The sequence below is a fragment of the Engystomops pustulosus genome, chromosome 9 (genome assembly GCF_040894005.1).
Source record: "Engystomops pustulosus chromosome 9, aEngPut4.maternal, whole genome shotgun sequence".
NCBI lineage: Eukaryota > Metazoa > Chordata > Amphibia > Anura > Leptodactylidae > Engystomops > Engystomops pustulosus.
In genome coordinates, this window is record NC_092419.1 from 29,128,720 (window position 1) to 29,145,961 (window position 17,242).

Genomic DNA, 17,242 nt, shown 5'->3' on the forward strand with positions numbered 1-17,242 from the left:
GAAAGTTTTGTTTTGTCTTTTACCTCAAATGAAACCAAAGACACAACAGTATTTCCTGTTTCAACGTAAAGTCCACAGAGCCTACCATCAGGACCGCGTGGCCTAATGGATAAGGCGTCTGACTTCGGATCAGAAGATTGAGGGTTCGAGTCCCTTCGTGGTCAATGAGTTAACAGAGAGCTGTCTAAGTGCTATCTTTTGAATTTGATTACACGAGTATAAGTTAGCGTTTACATTGACTCATGTAAGAAAGCTTGCTTTGCCAAAAACTTGCTGTCAGAAGTGGGATTTGAACCCACGCCTCCATTTGGAGACCAGAACACCCATGTTGGGGGAAGAATTTGCTCTTGAGTGTGGCGCCTTAGACCACTCGGCCATTCTGACATACTGGCAAAGACATTTTAGTCCATTCCTTAGCCGTGTGGTTTACCGTATGGTCAGGCGTTATGTGCAATATGTGAAAAAATTACAGAGAAATCTGGAATGTCATGTAGGTCTACTGTATTTGTTGATGTATACTAGAAAGAAAGTTTTGTTTTGTCTTTTACCTCAAATGAAACCAAAGACACAACAGTATTTCCTGTTTCAACGTAAAGTCCACAGAGCCTACCATCAGGACCGCGTGGCCTAATGGATAAGGCGTCTGACTTCGGATCAGAAGATTGAGGGTTCGAGTCCCTTCGTGGTCAATGAGTTAACAGAGAGCTGTCTAAGTGCTATCTTTTGAATTTGATTACACGAGTATAAGTTAGCGTTTACATTGACTCATGTAAGAAAGCTTGCTTTGCCAAAAACTTGCTGTCAGAAGTGGGATTTGAACCCACGCCTCCATTTGGAGACCAGAACACCCATGTTGGGGGAAGAATTTGCTCTTGAGTCTGGCGCCTTAGACCACTCGGCCATTCTGTCACACTGGCAAAGACATTGTAGTCCATTCCTTAGCCGTGTGGTTTACCGTATGGTCAGGCGTTATGTGCAATATGTGAAAAAATTACAGAGAAATCTGGAATGTCATGTAGGTCTACTGTATTTGTTGATGTATACTAGAAAGAAAGTTTTGTTTTGTCTTTTACCTCAAATGAAACCAAAGACACAACAGTATTTCCTGTTTCAACGTAAAGTCCACAGAGCCTACCATCAGGACCGCGTGGCCTAATGGATAAGGCGTCTGACTTCGGGTCAGAAGATTGAGGATTCGAGTCCCTTCGTGGTCGATGAGTTAACAGAGAGCTGTCTAAGTGCTATCTTTTGAATTTGATTACACGAGTATAAGTTAGCGTTTACATTGACTCATGTAAGAAAGCTTGCTTTGCCAAAAACTTGCTGTCAGATGTGGGATTTGAACCCACACCTCCATTTGGAGACCAGAACACCCATGTTGGGGGAAGAATTTGCTCTTGAGTCTGGCGCCTTAGACCACTCGGCCATTCTGACATACTGGCAAAGACATTTTAGTCCATTCCTTAGCCGTGTGGTTTACCGTATGGTCAGGCGTTATGTGCAATATGTGAAAAAATTACAGAGAAATCTGGAATGTCATGTAGGTCTACTGTATTTGTTGATGTATACTAGAAAGAAAGTTTTGTTTTGTCTTTTACCTCAAATGAAACCAAAGACACAATAGTATTTCCTGTTTCAACGTAAAGTCCACAGAACCTACCGTCAGGACCGCGTGGCCTAATGGATAAGGCGTCTGACTTCGGATCAGAAGATTGAGGGTTCGAGTCCCTTCGTGGTCGATGACTTAATAGAGCGCTGCCTAAGTGCTATCTTTTGAATTTGATTACACGAGTATAAGTTAGCGTTTACATTGAGTCATGTAAGAAAGCTTGCTTTGCCAAAAACTTGCTGTCAGAAGTGGGATTTGAACCCACGCCTCCATTTGGAGACCAGAACACCCATGTTGGGGGAAGAATTTGCTCTTGAGTGTGGCGCCTTAGACCACTCGGCCATTCTGACATACTGGCAAAGACATATTAGTCCATTCCTTAGCCGTGTGGTTTACCGTATGGTCAGGCGTTATGTGCAATATGTGAAAAAATTACAGAGAAATCTCGAATGTCATGTAGGTCTACTGTATTTGTTGATGTATACTAGAAAGAAAGTTTTGTTTTGTCTTTTACCTCAAATGAAACCAAAGACACAATAGTATTTCCTGTTTCAACGTAAAGTCCACAGAGCCTACCGTCAGGACCGCGTGGCCTAATGGATAAGGCGTCTGACTTCGGATCAGAAGATTGAGGGTTCGAGTCCCTTCGTGGTCGATGAGTTAATAGAGCGCTGCCTAAGTGCTATCTTTTGAATTTGATTACACGAGTATAAGTTAGCGTTTACATTGACTCATGTAAGAAAGCTTGCTTTGCCAAAAACTTGCTGTCAGAAGTGGGATTTGAACCCACGCCTCCATTTGGAGACCAGAACACCCATGTTGGGGGAAGAATTTGCTCTTGAGTGTGGCGCCTTAGACCACTCGGCCATTCTGACATACTGGCAAAGACATTTTAGTCCATTCCTTAGCCGTGTGGTTTACCGTATGGTCAGGCGTTATGTGCAATATGTGAAAAAATTACAGAGAAATCTGGAATGTCATGTAGGTCTACTGTATTTGTTGATGTATACTAGAAAGAAAGTTTTGTTTTGTCTTTTACCTCAAATGAAACCAAAGACACAACAGTATTTCCTGTTTCAACGTAAAGTCCACAGAGCCTACCATCAGGACCGCGTGGCCTAATGGATAAGGCGTCTGACTTCGGATCAGAAGATTGAGGGTTCGAGTCCCTTCGTGGTCAATGAGTTAACAGAGAGCTGTCTAAGTGCTATCTTTTGAATTTGATTACACGAGTATAAGTTAGCGTTTACATTGACTCATGTAAGAAAGCTTGCTTTGCCAAAAACTTGCTGTCAGAAGTGGGATTTGAACCCACGCCTCCATTTGGAGACCAGAACACCCATGTTGGGGGAAGAATTTGCTCTTGAGTCTGGCGCCTTAGACCACTCGGCCATTCTGACATACTGGCAAAGACATTTTAGTCCATTCCTTAGCCGTGTGGTTTACCGTATGGTCAGGCGTTATGTGCAATATGTGAAAAAATTACAGAGAAATCTGGAATGTCATGTAGGTCTACTGTATTTGTTGATGTATACTAGAAAGAAAGTTTTGTTTTGTCTTTTACCTCAAATGAAACCAAAGACACAACAGTATTTCCTGTTTCAACGTAAAGTCCACAGAGCCTACCATCAGGACCGCGTGGCCTAATGGATAAGGCGTCTGACTTCGGATCAGAAGATTGAGGGTTCGAGTCCCTTCGCGGTCGATGAGTTAATAGAGCGCTGCCTAAGTGCTATCTTTTGAATTTGATTACACGAGTATAAGTTAGCGTTTACATTGACTCATGTAAGAAAGCTTGCTTTGCCAAAAACTTGCTGTCAGAAGTGGGATTTGAACCCACGCCTCCATTTGGAGACCAGAACACCCATGTTGGGGGAAGAATTTGCTCTTGAGTCTGGCGCCTTAGACCACTCGGCCATTCTGACATACTGGCAAAGACATTTTAGTCCATTCCTTAGCCGTGTGGTTTACCATATGGTCAGGCGTTATGTGCAATATGTGAAAAAATTACAGAGAAATCTGGAATGTCATGTAGGTCTACTGTATTTGTTGATGTATACTAGAAAGAAAGTTTTGTTTTGTCTTTTACCTCAAATGAAACCAAAGACACAATAGTATTTCCTGTTTCAACGTAAAGTCCACAGAGCCTACCGTCAGAACCGTGTGGCCTAATGGATAAGGCGTCTGACTTCGGATCAGAAGATTGAGGGTTCGAGTCCCTTCGTGGTCGATGAGTTAAAAGAGAGCTGTCTAAGTGCTATCTTTTGAATTTGATTACACGAGTATAAGTTAGCGTTTACATTGACTCATGTAAGAAAGCTTGCTTTGCCAAAAACTTGCTGTCAGAAGTGGGATTTGAACCCACGCCTCCATTTGGAGACCAGAACACCCATGTTGGGGGAAGAATTTGCTCTTGAGTCTGGCGCCTTAGACCACTCGGCCATTGTGACATACTGGCAAAGACATTTTAGTCCATTCCTTAGCCGTGTGGTTTACCGTATGGTCAGGCGTTATGTGCAATATGTGAAAAAATTACAGAGAAATCTGGAATGTCATGTAGGTCTACTGTATTTGTTGATGTATACTAGAAAGAAAGTTTTGTTTTGTCTTTTACCTCAAATGAAACCAAAGACACAACAGTATTTCCTGTTTCAACGTAAAGTCCACAGAGCCTACCATCAGGACCGCGTGGCCTAATGGATAAGGCGTCTGACTTCGGATCAGAAGATTGAGGGTTCGAGTCCCTTCGTGGTCGATGAGTTAATAGAGAGCTGTCTAAGTGCTATCTTTTGAATTTGATTACACGAGTATAAGTTAGCGTTTACATTGACTCATGTAAGAAAGCTTGCTTTGCCAAAAATTTGCTGTCAGAAGTGGGATTTGAACCCACGCCTCCATTTGGAGACCAGAACACCCATGTTGGGGGAAGAATTTGCTCTTGAGTCTGGCGCCTTAGACCACTCGGCCATTCTGACATACTGGCAAAGACATTTTAGTCCATTCCTTAGCCGTGTGGTTTACCGTATGGTCAGGCGTTATGTGCAATATGTGAAAAAATTACAGAGAAATCTGGAATGTCATGTAGGTCTACTGTATTTGTTGATGTATACTAGAAAGAAAGTTTTGTTTTGTCTTTTACCTCAAATGAAACCAAAGACACAATAGTATTTCCTGTTTCAACGTAAAGTCCACAGAGCCTACCGTCAGAACCGTGTGGCCTAATGGATAAGGCGTCTGACTTCGGATCAGAAGATTGAGGGTTCGAGTCCCTTCGTGGTCGATGAGTTAAAAGAGAGCTGTCTAAGTGCTATCTTTTGAATTTGATTACACGAGTATAAGTTAGCGTTTACATTGACTCATGTAAGAAAGCTTGCTTTGCCAAAAACTTGCTGTCAGAAGTGGGATTTGAACCCACGCCTCCATTTGGAGACCAGAACACCCATGTTGGGGGAAGAATTTGCTCTTGAGTCTGGCGCCTTAGACCACTCGGCCATTGTGACATACTGGCAAAGACATTTTAGTCCATTCCTTAGCCGTGTGGTTTACCGTATGGTCAGGCGTTATGTGCAATATGTGAAAAAATTACAGAGAAATCTGGAATGTCATGTAGGTCTACTGTATTTGTTGATGTATACTAGAAAGAAAGTTTTGTTTTGTCTTTTACCTCAAATGAAACCAAAGACACAACAGTATTTCCTGTTTCAACGTAAAGTCCACAGAACATACTGTAAGGACCGCGTGGCCTAATGGATAAGGCGTCTGACTTCGGATCAGATGATTGAGGGTTCGAGTCCCTTCGTGGTCGATGAGTTAATAGAGCGCTGCCTAAGTGCTATCTTTTGAATTTGATTAAACGAATATAAGTTAGCGCTTACATTGACTCATGTAAGAAAGCTTGCTTTGCCAAAAACTTGCTGTCAGATGTGGGATTTGAACCCACGCCTCCATTTGGAGACCAGAACACCCATGTTGGGGGAAGAATTTGCTCTTGAGTCTGGCGCCTTAGACCACTCGGCCATTCTGTCACACTGGCAAAGACATTGTAGTCCATTCCTTAGCCGTGTGGTTTACCGTATGGTCAGGCGTTATGTGCAATATGTGAAAAAATTACAGAGAAATCTGGAATGTCATGTAGGTCTACTGTATTTGTTGATGTATACTAGAAAGAAAGTTTTGTTTTGTCTTTTACCTCAAATGAAACCAAAGACACAATAGTATTTCCTGTTTCAACGTAAAGTCCACAGAGCCTACCGTCAGGACCGCGTGGCCTAATGGATAAGGCGTCTGACTTCGGATCAGAAGATTGAGGGTTCGAGTCCCTTCGTGGTCGATGAGTTAATAGAGCGCTGCCTAAGTGCTATCTTTTGAATTTGATTACACGAGTATAAGTTAGCGTTTACATTGACTCATGTAAGAAAGCTTGCTTTGCCAAAAACTTGCTGTCAGAAGTGGGATTTGAACCCACGCCTCCATTTGGAGACCAGAACACCCATGTTGGGGGAAGAATTTGCTCTTGAGTGTGGCGCCTTAGACCACTCGGCCATTCTGACATACTGGCAAAGACATTTTAGTCCATTCCTTAGCCGTGTGGTTTACCGTATGGTCAGGCGTTATGTGCAATATGTGAAAAAATTACAGAGAAATCTGGAATGTCATGTAGGTCTACTGTATTTGTTGATGTATACTAGAAAGAAAGTTTTGTTTTGTCTTTTACCTCAAATGAAACCAAAGACACAACAGTATTTCCTGTTTCAACGTAAAGTCCACAGAGCCTACCATCAGGACCGCGTGGCCTAATGGATAAGGCGTCTGACTTCGGATCAGAAGATTGAGGGTTCGAGTCCCTTCGTGGTCAATGAGTTAACAGAGAGCTGTCTAAGTGCTATCTTTTGAATTTGATTACACGAGTATAAGTTAGCGTTTACATTGACTCATGTAAGAAAGCTTGCTTTGCCAAAAACTTGCTGTCAGAAGTGGGATTTGAACCCACGCCTCCATTTGGAGACCAGAACACCCATGTTGGGGGAAGAATTTGCTCTTGAGTGTGGCGCCTTAGACCACTCGGCCATTCTGACATACTGGCAAAGACATTTTAGTCCATTCCTTAGCCGTGTGGTTTACCGTATGGTCAGGCGTTATGTGCAATATGTGAAAAAATTACAGAGAAATCTGGAATGTCATGTAGGTCTACTGTATTTGTTGATGTATACTAGAAAGAAAGTTTTGTTTTGTCTTTTACCTCAAATGAAACCAAAGACACAACAGTATTTCCTGTTTCAACGTAAAGTCCACAGAGCCTACCATCAGGACCGCGTGGCCTAATGGATAAGGCGTCTGACTTCGGATCAGAAGATTGAGGGTTCGAGTCCCTTCGTGGTCAATGAGTTAACAGAGAGCTGTCTAAGTGCTATCTTTTGAATTTGATTACACGAGTATAAGTTAGCGTTTACATTGACTCATGTAAGAAAGCTTGCTTTGCCAAAAACTTGCTGTCAGAAGTGGGATTTGAACCCACGCCTCCATTTGGAGACCAGAACACCCATGTTGGGGGAAGAATTTGCTCTTGAGTCTGGCGCCTTAGACCACTCGGCCATTCTGTCACACTGGCAAAGACATTGTAGTCCATTCCTTAGCCGTGTGGTTTACCGTATGGTCAGGCGTTATGTGCAATATGTGAAAAAATTACAGAGAAATCTGGAATGTCATGTAGGTCTACTGTATTTGTTGATGTATACTAGAAAGAAAGTTTTGTTTTGTCTTTTACCTCAAATGAAACCAAAGACACAACAGTATTTCCTGTTTCAACGTAAAGTCCACAGAGCCTACCATCAGGACCGCGTGGCCTAATGGATAAGGCGTCTGACTTCGGGTCAGAAGATTGAGGATTCGAGTCCCTTCGTGGTCGATGAGTTAACAGAGAGCTGTCTAAGTGCTATCTTTTGAATTTGATTACACGAGTATAAGTTAGCGTTTACATTGACTCATGTAAGAAAGCTTGCTTTGCCAAAAACTTGCTGTCAGATGTGGGATTTGAACCCACACCTCCATTTGGAGACCAGAACACCCATGTTGGGGGAAGAATTTGCTCTTGAGTCTGGCGCCTTAGACCACTCGGCCATTCTGACATACTGGCAAAGACATTTTAGTCCATTCCTTAGCCGTGTGGTTTACCGTATGGTCAGGCGTTATGTGCAATATGTGAAAAAATTACAGAGAAATCTGGAATGTCATGTAGGTCTACTGTATTTGTTGATGTATACTAGAAAGAAAGTTTTGTTTTGTCTTTTACCTCAAATGAAACCAAAGACACAATAGTATTTCCTGTTTCAACGTAAAGTCCACAGAACCTACCGTCAGGACCGCGTGGCCTAATGGATAAGGCGTCTGACTTCGGATCAGAAGATTGAGGGTTCGAGTCCCTTCGTGGTCGATGACTTAATAGAGCGCTGCCTAAGTGCTATCTTTTGAATTTGATTACACGAGTATAAGTTAGCGTTTACATTGAGTCATGTAAGAAAGCTTGCTTTGCCAAAAACTTGCTGTCAGAAGTGGGATTTGAACCCACGCCTCCATTTGGAGACCAGAACACCCATGTTGGGGGAAGAATTTGCTCTTGAGTGTGGCGCCTTAGACCACTCGGCCATTCTGACATACTGGCAAAGACATATTAGTCCATTCCTTAGCCGTGTGGTTTACCGTATGGTCAGGCGTTATGTGCAATATGTGAAAAAATTACAGAGAAATCTCGAATGTCATGTAGGTCTACTGTATTTGTTGATGTATACTAGAAAGAAAGTTTTGTTTTGTCTTTTACCTCAAATGAAACCAAAGACACAATAGTATTTCCTGTTTCAACGTAAAGTCCACAGAGCCTACCGTCAGGACCGCGTGGCCTAATGGATAAGGCGTCTGACTTCGGATCAGAAGATTGAGGGTTCGAGTCCCTTCGTGGTCGATGAGTTAATAGAGCGCTGCCTAAGTGCTATCTTTTGAATTTGATTACACGAGTATAAGTTAGCGTTTACATTGACTCATGTAAGAAAGCTTGCTTTGCCAAAAACTTGCTGTCAGAAGTGGGATTTGAACCCACGCCTCCATTTGGAGACCAGAACACCCATGTTGGGGGAAGAATTTGCTCTTGAGTGTGGCGCCTTAGACCACTCGGCCATTCTGACATACTGGCAAAGACATTTTAGTCCATTCCTTAGCCGTGTGGTTTACCGTATGGTCAGGCGTTATGTGCAATATGTGAAAAAATTACAGAGAAATCTGGAATGTCATGTAGGTCTACTGTATTTGTTGATGTATACTAGAAAGAAAGTTTTGTTTTGTCTTTTACCTCAAATGAAACCAAAGACACAACAGTATTTCCTGTTTCAACGTAAAGTCCACAGAGCCTACCATCAGGACCGCGTGGCCTAATGGATAAGGCGTCTGACTTCGGATCAGAAGATTGAGGGTTCGAGTCCCTTCGTGGTCAATGAGTTAACAGAGAGCTGTCTAAGTGCTATCTTTTGAATTTGATTACACGAGTATAAGTTAGCGTTTACATTGACTCATGTAAGAAAGCTTGCTTTGCCAAAAACTTGCTGTCAGAAGTGGGATTTGAACCCACGCCTCCATTTGGAGACCAGAACACCCATGTTGGGGGAAGAATTTGCTCTTGAGTCTGGCGCCTTAGACCACTCGGCCATTCTGACATACTGGCAAAGACATTTTAGTCCATTCCTTAGCCGTGTGGTTTACCGTATGGTCAGGCGTTATGTGCAATATGTGAAAAAATTACAGAGAAATCTGGAATGTCATGTAGGTCTACTGTATTTGTTGATGTATACTAGAAAGAAAGTTTTGTTTTGTCTTTTACCTCAAATGAAACCAAAGACACAACAGTATTTCCTGTTTCAACGTAAAGTCCACAGAGCCTACCATCAGGACCGCGTGGCCTAATGGATAAGGCGTCTGACTTCGGATCAGAAGATTGAGGGTTCGAGTCCCTTCGCGGTCGATGAGTTAATAGAGCGCTGCCTAAGTGCTATCTTTTGAATTTGATTACACGAGTATAAGTTAGCGTTTACATTGACTCATGTAAGAAAGCTTGCTTTGCCAAAAACTTGCTGTCAGAAGTGGGATTTGAACCCACGCCTCCATTTGGAGACCAGAACACCCATGTTGGGGGAAGAATTTGCTCTTGAGTCTGGCGCCTTAGACCACTCGGCCATTCTGACATACTGGCAAAGACATTTTAGTCCATTCCTTAGCCGTGTGGTTTACCATATGGTCAGGCGTTATGTGCAATATGTGAAAAAATTACAGAGAAATCTGGAATGTCATGTAGGTCTACTGTATTTGTTGATGTATACTAGAAAGAAAGTTTTGTTTTGTCTTTTACCTCAAATGAAACCAAAGACACAATAGTATTTCCTGTTTCAACGTAAAGTCCACAGAGCCTACCGTCAGAACCGTGTGGCCTAATGGATAAGGCGTCTGACTTCGGATCAGAAGATTGAGGGTTCGAGTCCCTTCGTGGTCGATGAGTTAAAAGAGAGCTGTCTAAGTGCTATCTTTTGAATTTGATTACACGAGTATAAGTTAGCGTTTACATTGACTCATGTAAGAAAGCTTGCTTTGCCAAAAACTTGCTGTCAGAAGTGGGATTTGAACCCACGCCTCCATTTGGAGACCAGAACACCCATGTTGGGGGAAGAATTTGCTCTTGAGTCTGGCGCCTTAGACCACTCGGCCATTGTGACATACTGGCAAAGACATTTTAGTCCATTCCTTAGCCGTGTGGTTTACCGTATGGTCAGGCGTTATGTGCAATATGTGAAAAAATTACAGAGAAATCTGGAATGTCATGTAGGTCTACTGTATTTGTTGATGTATACTAGAAAGAAAGTTTTGTTTTGTCTTTTACCTCAAATGAAACCAAAGACACAACAGTATTTCCTGTTTCAACGTAAAGTCCACAGAGCCTACCATCAGGACCGCGTGGCCTAATGGATAAGGCGTCTGACTTCGGATCAGAAGATTGAGGGTTCGAGTCCCTTCGTGGTCGATGAGTTAATAGAGAGCTGTCTAAGTGCTATCTTTTGAATTTGATTACACGAGTATAAGTTAGCGTTTACATTGACTCATGTAAGAAAGCTTGCTTTGCCAAAAATTTGCTGTCAGAAGTGGGATTTGAACCCACGCCTCCATTTGGAGACCAGAACACCCATGTTGGGGGAAGAATTTGCTCTTGAGTCTGGCGCCTTAGACCACTCGGCCATTCTGACATACTGGCAAAGACATTTTAGTCCATTCCTTAGCCGTGTGGTTTACCGTATGGTCAGGCGTTATGTGCAATATGTGAAAAAATTACAGAGAAATCTGGAATGTCATGTAGGTCTACTGTATTTGTTGATGTATACTAGAAAGAAAGTTTTGTTTTGTCTTTTACCTCAAATGAAACCAAAGACACAATAGTATTTCCTGTTTCAACGTAAAGTCCACAGAGCCTACCGTCAGAACCGTGTGGCCTAATGGATAAGGCGTCTGACTTCGGATCAGAAGATTGAGGGTTCGAGTCCCTTCGTGGTCGATGAGTTAAAAGAGAGCTGTCTAAGTGCTATCTTTTGAATTTGATTACACGAGTATAAGTTAGCGTTTACATTGACTCATGTAAGAAAGCTTGCTTTGCCAAAAACTTGCTGTCAGAAGTGGGATTTGAACCCACGCCTCCATTTGGAGACCAGAACACCCATGTTGGGGGAAGAATTTGCTCTTGAGTCTGGCGCCTTAGACCACTCGGCCATTGTGACATACTGGCAAAGACATTTTAGTCCATTCCTTAGCCGTGTGGTTTACCGTATGGTCAGGCGTTATGTGCAATATGTGAAAAAATTACAGAGAAATCTGGAATGTCATGTAGGTCTACTGTATTTGTTGATGTATACTAGAAAGAAAGTTTTGTTTTGTCTTTTACCTCAAATGAAACCAAAGACACAACAGTATTTCCTGTTTCAACGTAAAGTCCACAGAACATACTGTAAGGACCGCGTGGCCTAATGGATAAGGCGTCTGACTTCGGATCAGATGATTGAGGGTTCGAGTCCCTTCGTGGTCGATGAGTTAATAGAGCGCTGCCTAAGTGCTATCTTTTGAATTTGATTACACGAGTATAAGTTAGCGTTTACATTGACTCATGTAAGAAAGCTTGCTTTGCCAAAAACTATCTGTCAGAAGTGGGAATTGAACCCACGCCTCCATTTGGAGACCAGAACACCCATGTTGGGGGAAGAATTTGCTCTTGAGTCTGGCGCCTTAGACCACTCGGCCATTCTGACATACTGGCAAAGACATTTTAGTCCATTCCTTAGCCGTGTGGTTTACCGTATGGTCAGGCGTTATGTGCAATATGTGAAAAAATTACAGAGAAATCTGGAATGTCATGTAGGTCTACTGTATTTGTTGATGTATACTAGAAAGAAAGTTTTGTTTTGTCTTTTACCTCAAATGAAACCAAAGACACAACAGTATTTCCTGTTTCAACGTAAAGTCCACAGAACATACTGTAAGGACCGCGTGGCCTAATGGATAAGGCGTCTGACTTCGGATCAGAAGATTGAGGGTTCGAGTCCCTTCGTGGTCGATGAGTTAATAGAGCGCTGCCTAAGTGCTATCTTTTGAATTTGATTAAACGAATATAAGTTAGCGCTTACATTGACTCATGTAAGAAAGCTTGCTTTGCCAAAAACTTGCTGTCAGAAGTGGGATTTGAACCCACGCCTCCATTTGGAGACCAGAACACCCATGTTGGGGGAAGAATTTGCTCTTGAGTCTGGCGCCTTAGACCACTCGGCCATTCTGTCACACTGGCAAAGACATTGTAGTCCATTCCTTAGCCGTGTGGTTTACCGTATGGTCAGGCGTTATGTGCAATATGTGAAAAAATTACAGAGAAATCTGGAATGTCATGTAGGTCTACTGTATTTGTTGATGTATACTAGAAAGAAAGTTTTGTTTTGTCTTTTACCTCAAATGAAACCAAAGACACAATAGTATTTCCTGTTTCAACGTAAAGTCCACAGAGCCTACCATCAGGACCGCGTGGCCTAATGGATAAGGCGTCTGACTTCGGATCAGAAGATTGAGGGTTCGAGTCCCTTCGATGTCGATGAGTTAATAGAGAGCTGTCTAAGTGCTATCTTTTGAATTTGATTACACGAGTATAAGTTAGCGTTTACATTGACTCTTGTAAGAAAGCTTGCTTTGCCAAAAACTTGCTGTCAGAAGTGGGATTTGAACCCACGCCTCCATTTGGAGACCAGAACACCCATGTTGGGGGAAGAATTTGCTCTTGAGTCTGGCGCCTTAGACCACTCGGCCATTCTGACATATTGGCAAAGTCATTTTAGTCCATTCCTTAGCCGTGTGGTTTACCGTATGGTCAGGCGTTATGTGCAATATGTGAAAAAATTACAGAGAAATCTGGAATGTCATGTAGGTCTACTGTATTTGTTGATGTATACTAGAAAGAAAGTTTTGTTTTGTCTTTTACCTCAAATGAAACCAAAGACACAACAGTATTTCCTGTTTCAACGTAAAGTCCACAGAGCCTACCATCAGGACCACGTGGCCTAATGGATAAGGCGTCTGACTTCGGGTCAGAAGATTGAGGATTCGAGCCCCTTCGTGGTCGATGAGTTAACAGAGAGCTGTCTAAGTGCTATCTTTTGAATTTGATTACACGAGTATAAGTTAGCGTTTACATTGACTCATGTAAGAAAGCTTGCTTTGCCAAAAACTTGCTGTCAGAAGTGGGATTTGAACCCACACCTCCATTTGGAGAACAGAACACCCATGTTGGGGGAAGAATTTGCTCTTGAGTCTGGCGCCTTAGACCACTCGGCCATTCTGACATACTGGCAAAGACATTTTAGTCCATTCCTTAGCCGTGTGGTTTACCGTATGGTCAGGCGTTATGTGCAATATGTGAAAAAATTACAGAGAAATCTGGAATGTCATGTAGGTCTACTGTATTTGTTGATGTATACTAGAAAGAAAGTTTTGTTTTGTCTTTTACCTCAAATGAAACCAAAGACACAATAGTATTTCCTGTTTCAACGTAAAGTCCACAGAGCCTACCGTCAGGACCGCGTGGCCTAATGGATAAGGCGTCTGACTTCGGATCAGAAGATTGAGGGGTCGAGTCCCTTCGTGGTCGATGAGTTAATAGAGCGCTGCCTAATTGCTATCTTTTGAATTTGATTACACGAGTATAAGTTAGCGTTTGCATTGACTCATGTAAGAAAGCTTGCTTTGCCAAAAACTTGCTGTCAGAAGTGGGATTTGAACCCACGCCTCCATTTGGAGACCAGAACACCCATGTTGGGGGAAGAATTTGCTCTTGAGTCTGGCGCCTTAGACCACTCGGCCATTCTGACATACTGGCAAAGACATTTTAGTCCATTCCTTAGCCGTGTGGTTTACCATATGGTCAGGCGTTATGTGCAATATGTGAAAAAATTACAGAGAAATCTGGAATGTCATGTAGGTCTACTGTATTTGTTGATGTATACTAGAAAGAAAGTTTTGTTTTGTCTTTTACCTCAAATGAAACCAAAGACACAATAGTATTTCCTGTTTCAACGTAAAGTCCACAGAGCCTACCGTCAGGACCGCGTGGCCTAATGGATAAGGCGTCTGACTTCGGATCAGAAGATTGAGGGTTCGAGTCCCTTCGTGGTCGATGAGTTAATAGAGCGCTGCCTAAGTGCTATCTTTTGAATTTGATTACACGAGTATAAGTTAGCGTTTACATTGAGTCATGTAAGAAAGCTTGCTTTGCCAAAAACTTGCTGTCAGAAGTGGGATTTGAACCCACGCCTCCATTTGGAGACCAGAACACCCATGTTGGGGGAAGAATTTGCTCTTGAGTGTGGCGCCTTAGACCACTCGGCCATTCTGACATACTGGCAAAGACATTTTAGTCCATTCCTTAGCCGTGTGGTTTACCGTATGGTCAGGCGTTATGTGCAATATGTGAAAAAATTACAGAGAAATCTGGAATGTCATGTAGGTCTACTGTATTTGTTGATGTATACTAGAAAGAAAGTTTTGTTTTGTCTTTTACCTCAAATGAAACCAAAGACACAACAGTATTTCCTGTTTCAACGTAAAGTCCACAGAGCCTACCATCAGGACCGCGTGGCCTAATGGATAAGGCGTCTGACTTCGGATCAGAAGATTGAGGGTTCGAGTCCCTTCGTGGTCAATGAGTTAACAGAGAGCTGTCTAAGTGCTATCTTTTGAATTTGATTACACGAGTATAAGTTAGCGTTTACATTGACTCATGTAAGAAAGCTTGCTTTGCCAAAAACTTGCTGTCAGAAGTGGGATTTGAACCCACGCCTCCATTTGGAGACCAGAACACCCATGTTGGGGGAAGAATTTGCTCTTGAGTCTGGCGCCTTAGACCACTCGGCCATTCTGACATACTGGCAAAGACATTTTAGTCCATTCCTTAGCCGTGTGGTTTACCGTATGGTCAGGCGTTATGTGCAATATGTGAAAAAATTACAGAGAAATCTGGAATGTCATGTAGGTCTACTGTATTTGTTGATGTATACTAGAAAGAAAGTTTTGTTTTGTCTTTTACCTCAAATGAAACCAAAGACACAACAGTATTTCCTGTTTCAACGTAAAGTCCACAGAGCCTACCATCAGGACCGCGTGGCCTAATGGATAAGGCGTCTGACTTCGGATCAGAAGATTGAGGGTTCGAGTCCCTTCGCGGTCGATGAGTTAATAGAGCGCTGCCTAAGTGCTATCTTTTGAATTTGATTACACGAGTATAAGTTAGCGTTTACATTGACTCATGTAAGAAAGCTTGCTTTGCCAAAAACTTGCTGTCAGAAGTGGGATTTGAACCCACGCCTCCATTTGGAGACCAGAACACCCATGTTGGGGGAAGAATTTGCTCTTGAGTCTGGCGCCTTAGACCACTCGGCCATTCTGACATACTGGCAAAGAGACATTTTAGTCCATTCCTTAGCCGTGTGGTTTACCATATGGTCAGGCGTTATGTGCAATATGTGAAAAAATTACAGAGAAATCTGGAATGTCATGTAGGTCTACTGTATTTGTTGATGTATACTAGAAAGAAAGTTTTGTTTTGTCTTTTACCTCAAATGAAACCAAAGACACAATAGTATTTCCTTTTTCAACGTAAAGTCCACAGAGCCTACCGTCAGGACCGCGTGGCCTAATGGATAAGGCGTCTGACTTCGGATCAGAAGATTGAGGGTTCGAGTCCCTTCGTGGTCGATGAGTTAACAGAGAGCTGTCTAAGTGCTATCTTTTGAATTTGATTACACGAGTATAAGTTAGCGTTTACATTGACTCATGTAAGAAAGCTTGCTTTGCCAAAAGCTTGCTGTCAGAAGTGGGATTTGAACCCACGCCTCCATTTGGAGACCAGAACACCCATGTTGGGGGAAGAATTTGCTCTTGAGTCTGGCGCCTTAGACCACTCGGCCATTCTGGCAAAGACATTTTAGTCCATTCCTTAGCCGTGTGGTTTACCGTATGGTCAGGCGTTATGTGCAATATGTGAAAAAATTACAGAGAAATCTGGAATGTCATGTAGGTCTACTGTATATGTTGATGTATACTAGAAAGAAAGTTTTGTTTTGTCTTTTACCTCAAATGAAACCAAAGACACAACAGTATTTCCTGTTTCAACGTAAAGTCCACAGAGCCTACCATGAGGACCGCGTGGCCTAATGGATAAGGCGTCTGACTTCGGATCAGGAGATTGAGGGTTCGAGTCCCTTCGTTGTCAATGAGTTAACAGAGAGCTGTCTAAGTGCTATCTTTTGAATTTGATTACACGAGTATAAGTTAGCGTTTACATTGACTCATGTAAGAAAGCTTGCTTTGCCAAAAACTTGCTGTCAGAAGTGGGATTTGAACCCACGCCTCCATTTGGAGACCAGAACACCCATGTTGGGGGAAGAATTTGCTCTTGAGTCTGGCGCCTTAGACCACTCGGCCATTCTGACATACTGGCAAAGACATTTTAGTCCATTCCTTAGCCGTGTGGTTTACCGTATGGTCAGGCGTTATGTGCAATATGTGAAAAAATTACAGAGAAATCTGGAATGTCATGTAGGTCTACTGTATTTGTTGATGTATACTAGAAAGAAAGTTTTGTTTTGTCTTTTACCTCAAATGAAACCAAAGACACAACAGTATTTCCTGTTTCAACGTAAAGTCCACAGAGACTACCATCAGGACCGCGTGGCCTAATGGATAAGGCGTCTGACTTCGGATCAGAAGATTGAGGGTTCGAGTCCCTTCGTGGTCGATGAGTTAACAGAGAGCTGTCTAAGTGCTATCTTTTGAATTTGATTACACGAGTTTAAGTTAGCGTTTACATTGACTCATGTAAGAAAGCTTGCTTTGCCAAAAACTTGCTGTCAGAAGTGGGATTTGAACCCACGCCTCCATTTGGAGACCAGAACACCCATGTTGGGGGAAGAATTTGCTCTTGAGTCTGGCGCCTTAGACCACTCGGCCATTCTGACATACTGGCAAAGACATTTTAGTCCATTCCTTAGCCGTGTGGTTTACCGTATGGTCAGGCGTTAT

General features: G+C 42.6%; 42 non-coding genes across 42 annotated transcripts; 28 read left to right on the plus strand and 14 right to left on the minus strand.

The window, feature by feature from the left end:
• Positions 1–91: 91 nt before the first annotated feature.
• Positions 92–164, plus strand: TRNAR-UCG (transfer RNA arginine (anticodon UCG)). Its single transcript has one exon. It is a non-coding gene; the product is annotated as a tRNA-Arg (tRNA).
• Positions 165–616: 452 nt separating this feature from the next.
• TRNAR-UCG (transfer RNA arginine (anticodon UCG)) lies at positions 617–689 on the plus strand. Its single transcript has one exon. It is a non-coding gene; the product is annotated as a tRNA-Arg (tRNA).
• Positions 690–1,666: 977 nt separating this feature from the next.
• TRNAR-UCG (transfer RNA arginine (anticodon UCG)) lies at positions 1,667–1,739 on the plus strand. Its single transcript has one exon. It is a non-coding gene; the product is annotated as a tRNA-Arg (tRNA).
• A 452-nt stretch (positions 1,740–2,191) lies between these two features.
• Positions 2,192–2,264, plus strand: TRNAR-UCG (transfer RNA arginine (anticodon UCG)). Its single transcript has one exon. It is a non-coding gene; the product is annotated as a tRNA-Arg (tRNA).
• Positions 2,265–2,716: 452 nt separating this feature from the next.
• On the plus strand, positions 2,717–2,789 carry TRNAR-UCG (transfer RNA arginine (anticodon UCG)). Its single transcript has one exon. It is a non-coding gene; the product is annotated as a tRNA-Arg (tRNA).
• A 110-nt stretch (positions 2,790–2,899) lies between these two features.
• Positions 2,900–3,009, minus strand: TRNAL-CAA (transfer RNA leucine (anticodon CAA)). Its single transcript has 2 exons — positions 2,972–3,009; positions 2,900–2,945 (listed from the first exon to the last, which is right to left on the minus strand). It is a non-coding gene; the product is annotated as a tRNA-Leu (tRNA).
• Positions 3,010–3,241: 232 nt separating this feature from the next.
• Positions 3,242–3,314, plus strand: TRNAR-UCG (transfer RNA arginine (anticodon UCG)). Its single transcript has one exon. It is a non-coding gene; the product is annotated as a tRNA-Arg (tRNA).
• Positions 3,315–3,424: 110 nt separating this feature from the next.
• TRNAL-CAA (transfer RNA leucine (anticodon CAA)) lies at positions 3,425–3,534 on the minus strand. The gene is made up of 2 exons: positions 3,497–3,534; positions 3,425–3,470 (listed from the first exon to the last, which is right to left on the minus strand). It is a non-coding gene; the product is annotated as a tRNA-Leu (tRNA).
• Positions 3,535–3,766: 232 nt separating this feature from the next.
• TRNAR-UCG (transfer RNA arginine (anticodon UCG)) lies at positions 3,767–3,839 on the plus strand. Its single transcript has one exon. It is a non-coding gene; the product is annotated as a tRNA-Arg (tRNA).
• A 452-nt stretch (positions 3,840–4,291) lies between these two features.
• Positions 4,292–4,364, plus strand: TRNAR-UCG (transfer RNA arginine (anticodon UCG)). The gene has a single exon. It is a non-coding gene; the product is annotated as a tRNA-Arg (tRNA).
• Positions 4,365–4,474: 110 nt separating this feature from the next.
• Positions 4,475–4,584, minus strand: TRNAL-CAA (transfer RNA leucine (anticodon CAA)). Its single transcript has 2 exons — positions 4,547–4,584; positions 4,475–4,520 (listed from the first exon to the last, which is right to left on the minus strand). It is a non-coding gene; the product is annotated as a tRNA-Leu (tRNA).
• A 232-nt stretch (positions 4,585–4,816) lies between these two features.
• Positions 4,817–4,889, plus strand: TRNAR-UCG (transfer RNA arginine (anticodon UCG)). Its single transcript has one exon. It is a non-coding gene; the product is annotated as a tRNA-Arg (tRNA).
• Positions 4,890–5,341: 452 nt separating this feature from the next.
• Positions 5,342–5,414, plus strand: TRNAR-UCG (transfer RNA arginine (anticodon UCG)). The gene has a single exon. It is a non-coding gene; the product is annotated as a tRNA-Arg (tRNA).
• Positions 5,415–5,866: 452 nt separating this feature from the next.
• Positions 5,867–5,939, plus strand: TRNAR-UCG (transfer RNA arginine (anticodon UCG)). The gene has a single exon. It is a non-coding gene; the product is annotated as a tRNA-Arg (tRNA).
• Positions 5,940–6,391: 452 nt separating this feature from the next.
• Positions 6,392–6,464, plus strand: TRNAR-UCG (transfer RNA arginine (anticodon UCG)). Its single transcript has one exon. It is a non-coding gene; the product is annotated as a tRNA-Arg (tRNA).
• Positions 6,465–6,916: 452 nt separating this feature from the next.
• TRNAR-UCG (transfer RNA arginine (anticodon UCG)) lies at positions 6,917–6,989 on the plus strand. Its single transcript has one exon. It is a non-coding gene; the product is annotated as a tRNA-Arg (tRNA).
• A 977-nt stretch (positions 6,990–7,966) lies between these two features.
• TRNAR-UCG (transfer RNA arginine (anticodon UCG)) lies at positions 7,967–8,039 on the plus strand. Its single transcript has one exon. It is a non-coding gene; the product is annotated as a tRNA-Arg (tRNA).
• Positions 8,040–8,491: 452 nt separating this feature from the next.
• On the plus strand, positions 8,492–8,564 carry TRNAR-UCG (transfer RNA arginine (anticodon UCG)). Its single transcript has one exon. It is a non-coding gene; the product is annotated as a tRNA-Arg (tRNA).
• A 452-nt stretch (positions 8,565–9,016) lies between these two features.
• On the plus strand, positions 9,017–9,089 carry TRNAR-UCG (transfer RNA arginine (anticodon UCG)). Its single transcript has one exon. It is a non-coding gene; the product is annotated as a tRNA-Arg (tRNA).
• A 110-nt stretch (positions 9,090–9,199) lies between these two features.
• On the minus strand, positions 9,200–9,309 carry TRNAL-CAA (transfer RNA leucine (anticodon CAA)). The gene is made up of 2 exons: positions 9,272–9,309; positions 9,200–9,245 (listed from the first exon to the last, which is right to left on the minus strand). It is a non-coding gene; the product is annotated as a tRNA-Leu (tRNA).
• A 232-nt stretch (positions 9,310–9,541) lies between these two features.
• Positions 9,542–9,614, plus strand: TRNAR-UCG (transfer RNA arginine (anticodon UCG)). The gene has a single exon. It is a non-coding gene; the product is annotated as a tRNA-Arg (tRNA).
• Positions 9,615–9,724: 110 nt separating this feature from the next.
• TRNAL-CAA (transfer RNA leucine (anticodon CAA)) lies at positions 9,725–9,834 on the minus strand. Its single transcript has 2 exons — positions 9,797–9,834; positions 9,725–9,770 (listed from the first exon to the last, which is right to left on the minus strand). It is a non-coding gene; the product is annotated as a tRNA-Leu (tRNA).
• A 232-nt stretch (positions 9,835–10,066) lies between these two features.
• On the plus strand, positions 10,067–10,139 carry TRNAR-UCG (transfer RNA arginine (anticodon UCG)). Its single transcript has one exon. It is a non-coding gene; the product is annotated as a tRNA-Arg (tRNA).
• A 452-nt stretch (positions 10,140–10,591) lies between these two features.
• TRNAR-UCG (transfer RNA arginine (anticodon UCG)) lies at positions 10,592–10,664 on the plus strand. Its single transcript has one exon. It is a non-coding gene; the product is annotated as a tRNA-Arg (tRNA).
• A 110-nt stretch (positions 10,665–10,774) lies between these two features.
• Positions 10,775–10,884, minus strand: TRNAL-CAA (transfer RNA leucine (anticodon CAA)). The gene is made up of 2 exons: positions 10,847–10,884; positions 10,775–10,820 (listed from the first exon to the last, which is right to left on the minus strand). It is a non-coding gene; the product is annotated as a tRNA-Leu (tRNA).
• Positions 10,885–11,116: 232 nt separating this feature from the next.
• On the plus strand, positions 11,117–11,189 carry TRNAR-UCG (transfer RNA arginine (anticodon UCG)). The gene has a single exon. It is a non-coding gene; the product is annotated as a tRNA-Arg (tRNA).
• Positions 11,190–11,641: 452 nt separating this feature from the next.
• On the plus strand, positions 11,642–11,714 carry TRNAR-UCG (transfer RNA arginine (anticodon UCG)). Its single transcript has one exon. It is a non-coding gene; the product is annotated as a tRNA-Arg (tRNA).
• Positions 11,715–11,824: 110 nt separating this feature from the next.
• Positions 11,825–11,934, minus strand: TRNAL-CAA (transfer RNA leucine (anticodon CAA)). Its single transcript has 2 exons — positions 11,897–11,934; positions 11,825–11,870 (listed from the first exon to the last, which is right to left on the minus strand). It is a non-coding gene; the product is annotated as a tRNA-Leu (tRNA).
• A 232-nt stretch (positions 11,935–12,166) lies between these two features.
• On the plus strand, positions 12,167–12,239 carry TRNAR-UCG (transfer RNA arginine (anticodon UCG)). Its single transcript has one exon. It is a non-coding gene; the product is annotated as a tRNA-Arg (tRNA).
• Positions 12,240–12,874: 635 nt separating this feature from the next.
• On the minus strand, positions 12,875–12,984 carry TRNAL-CAA (transfer RNA leucine (anticodon CAA)). The gene is made up of 2 exons: positions 12,947–12,984; positions 12,875–12,920 (listed from the first exon to the last, which is right to left on the minus strand). It is a non-coding gene; the product is annotated as a tRNA-Leu (tRNA).
• A 940-nt stretch (positions 12,985–13,924) lies between these two features.
• TRNAL-CAA (transfer RNA leucine (anticodon CAA)) lies at positions 13,925–14,034 on the minus strand. Its single transcript has 2 exons — positions 13,997–14,034; positions 13,925–13,970 (listed from the first exon to the last, which is right to left on the minus strand). It is a non-coding gene; the product is annotated as a tRNA-Leu (tRNA).
• A 232-nt stretch (positions 14,035–14,266) lies between these two features.
• Positions 14,267–14,339, plus strand: TRNAR-UCG (transfer RNA arginine (anticodon UCG)). The gene has a single exon. It is a non-coding gene; the product is annotated as a tRNA-Arg (tRNA).
• A 452-nt stretch (positions 14,340–14,791) lies between these two features.
• Positions 14,792–14,864, plus strand: TRNAR-UCG (transfer RNA arginine (anticodon UCG)). The gene has a single exon. It is a non-coding gene; the product is annotated as a tRNA-Arg (tRNA).
• A 110-nt stretch (positions 14,865–14,974) lies between these two features.
• On the minus strand, positions 14,975–15,084 carry TRNAL-CAA (transfer RNA leucine (anticodon CAA)). The gene is made up of 2 exons: positions 15,047–15,084; positions 14,975–15,020 (listed from the first exon to the last, which is right to left on the minus strand). It is a non-coding gene; the product is annotated as a tRNA-Leu (tRNA).
• Positions 15,085–15,316: 232 nt separating this feature from the next.
• On the plus strand, positions 15,317–15,389 carry TRNAR-UCG (transfer RNA arginine (anticodon UCG)). Its single transcript has one exon. It is a non-coding gene; the product is annotated as a tRNA-Arg (tRNA).
• A 110-nt stretch (positions 15,390–15,499) lies between these two features.
• On the minus strand, positions 15,500–15,609 carry TRNAL-CAA (transfer RNA leucine (anticodon CAA)). Its single transcript has 2 exons — positions 15,572–15,609; positions 15,500–15,545 (listed from the first exon to the last, which is right to left on the minus strand). It is a non-coding gene; the product is annotated as a tRNA-Leu (tRNA).
• Positions 15,610–15,843: 234 nt separating this feature from the next.
• On the plus strand, positions 15,844–15,916 carry TRNAR-UCG (transfer RNA arginine (anticodon UCG)). The gene has a single exon. It is a non-coding gene; the product is annotated as a tRNA-Arg (tRNA).
• Positions 15,917–16,026: 110 nt separating this feature from the next.
• Positions 16,027–16,136, minus strand: TRNAL-CAA (transfer RNA leucine (anticodon CAA)). Its single transcript has 2 exons — positions 16,099–16,136; positions 16,027–16,072 (listed from the first exon to the last, which is right to left on the minus strand). It is a non-coding gene; the product is annotated as a tRNA-Leu (tRNA).
• A 224-nt stretch (positions 16,137–16,360) lies between these two features.
• TRNAR-UCG (transfer RNA arginine (anticodon UCG)) lies at positions 16,361–16,433 on the plus strand. The gene has a single exon. It is a non-coding gene; the product is annotated as a tRNA-Arg (tRNA).
• Positions 16,434–16,543: 110 nt separating this feature from the next.
• Positions 16,544–16,653, minus strand: TRNAL-CAA (transfer RNA leucine (anticodon CAA)). Its single transcript has 2 exons — positions 16,616–16,653; positions 16,544–16,589 (listed from the first exon to the last, which is right to left on the minus strand). It is a non-coding gene; the product is annotated as a tRNA-Leu (tRNA).
• Positions 16,654–16,885: 232 nt separating this feature from the next.
• TRNAR-UCG (transfer RNA arginine (anticodon UCG)) lies at positions 16,886–16,958 on the plus strand. Its single transcript has one exon. It is a non-coding gene; the product is annotated as a tRNA-Arg (tRNA).
• Positions 16,959–17,068: 110 nt separating this feature from the next.
• Positions 17,069–17,178, minus strand: TRNAL-CAA (transfer RNA leucine (anticodon CAA)). The gene is made up of 2 exons: positions 17,141–17,178; positions 17,069–17,114 (listed from the first exon to the last, which is right to left on the minus strand). It is a non-coding gene; the product is annotated as a tRNA-Leu (tRNA).
• Between the last annotated feature and the right edge of the window lie 64 nt (positions 17,179–17,242).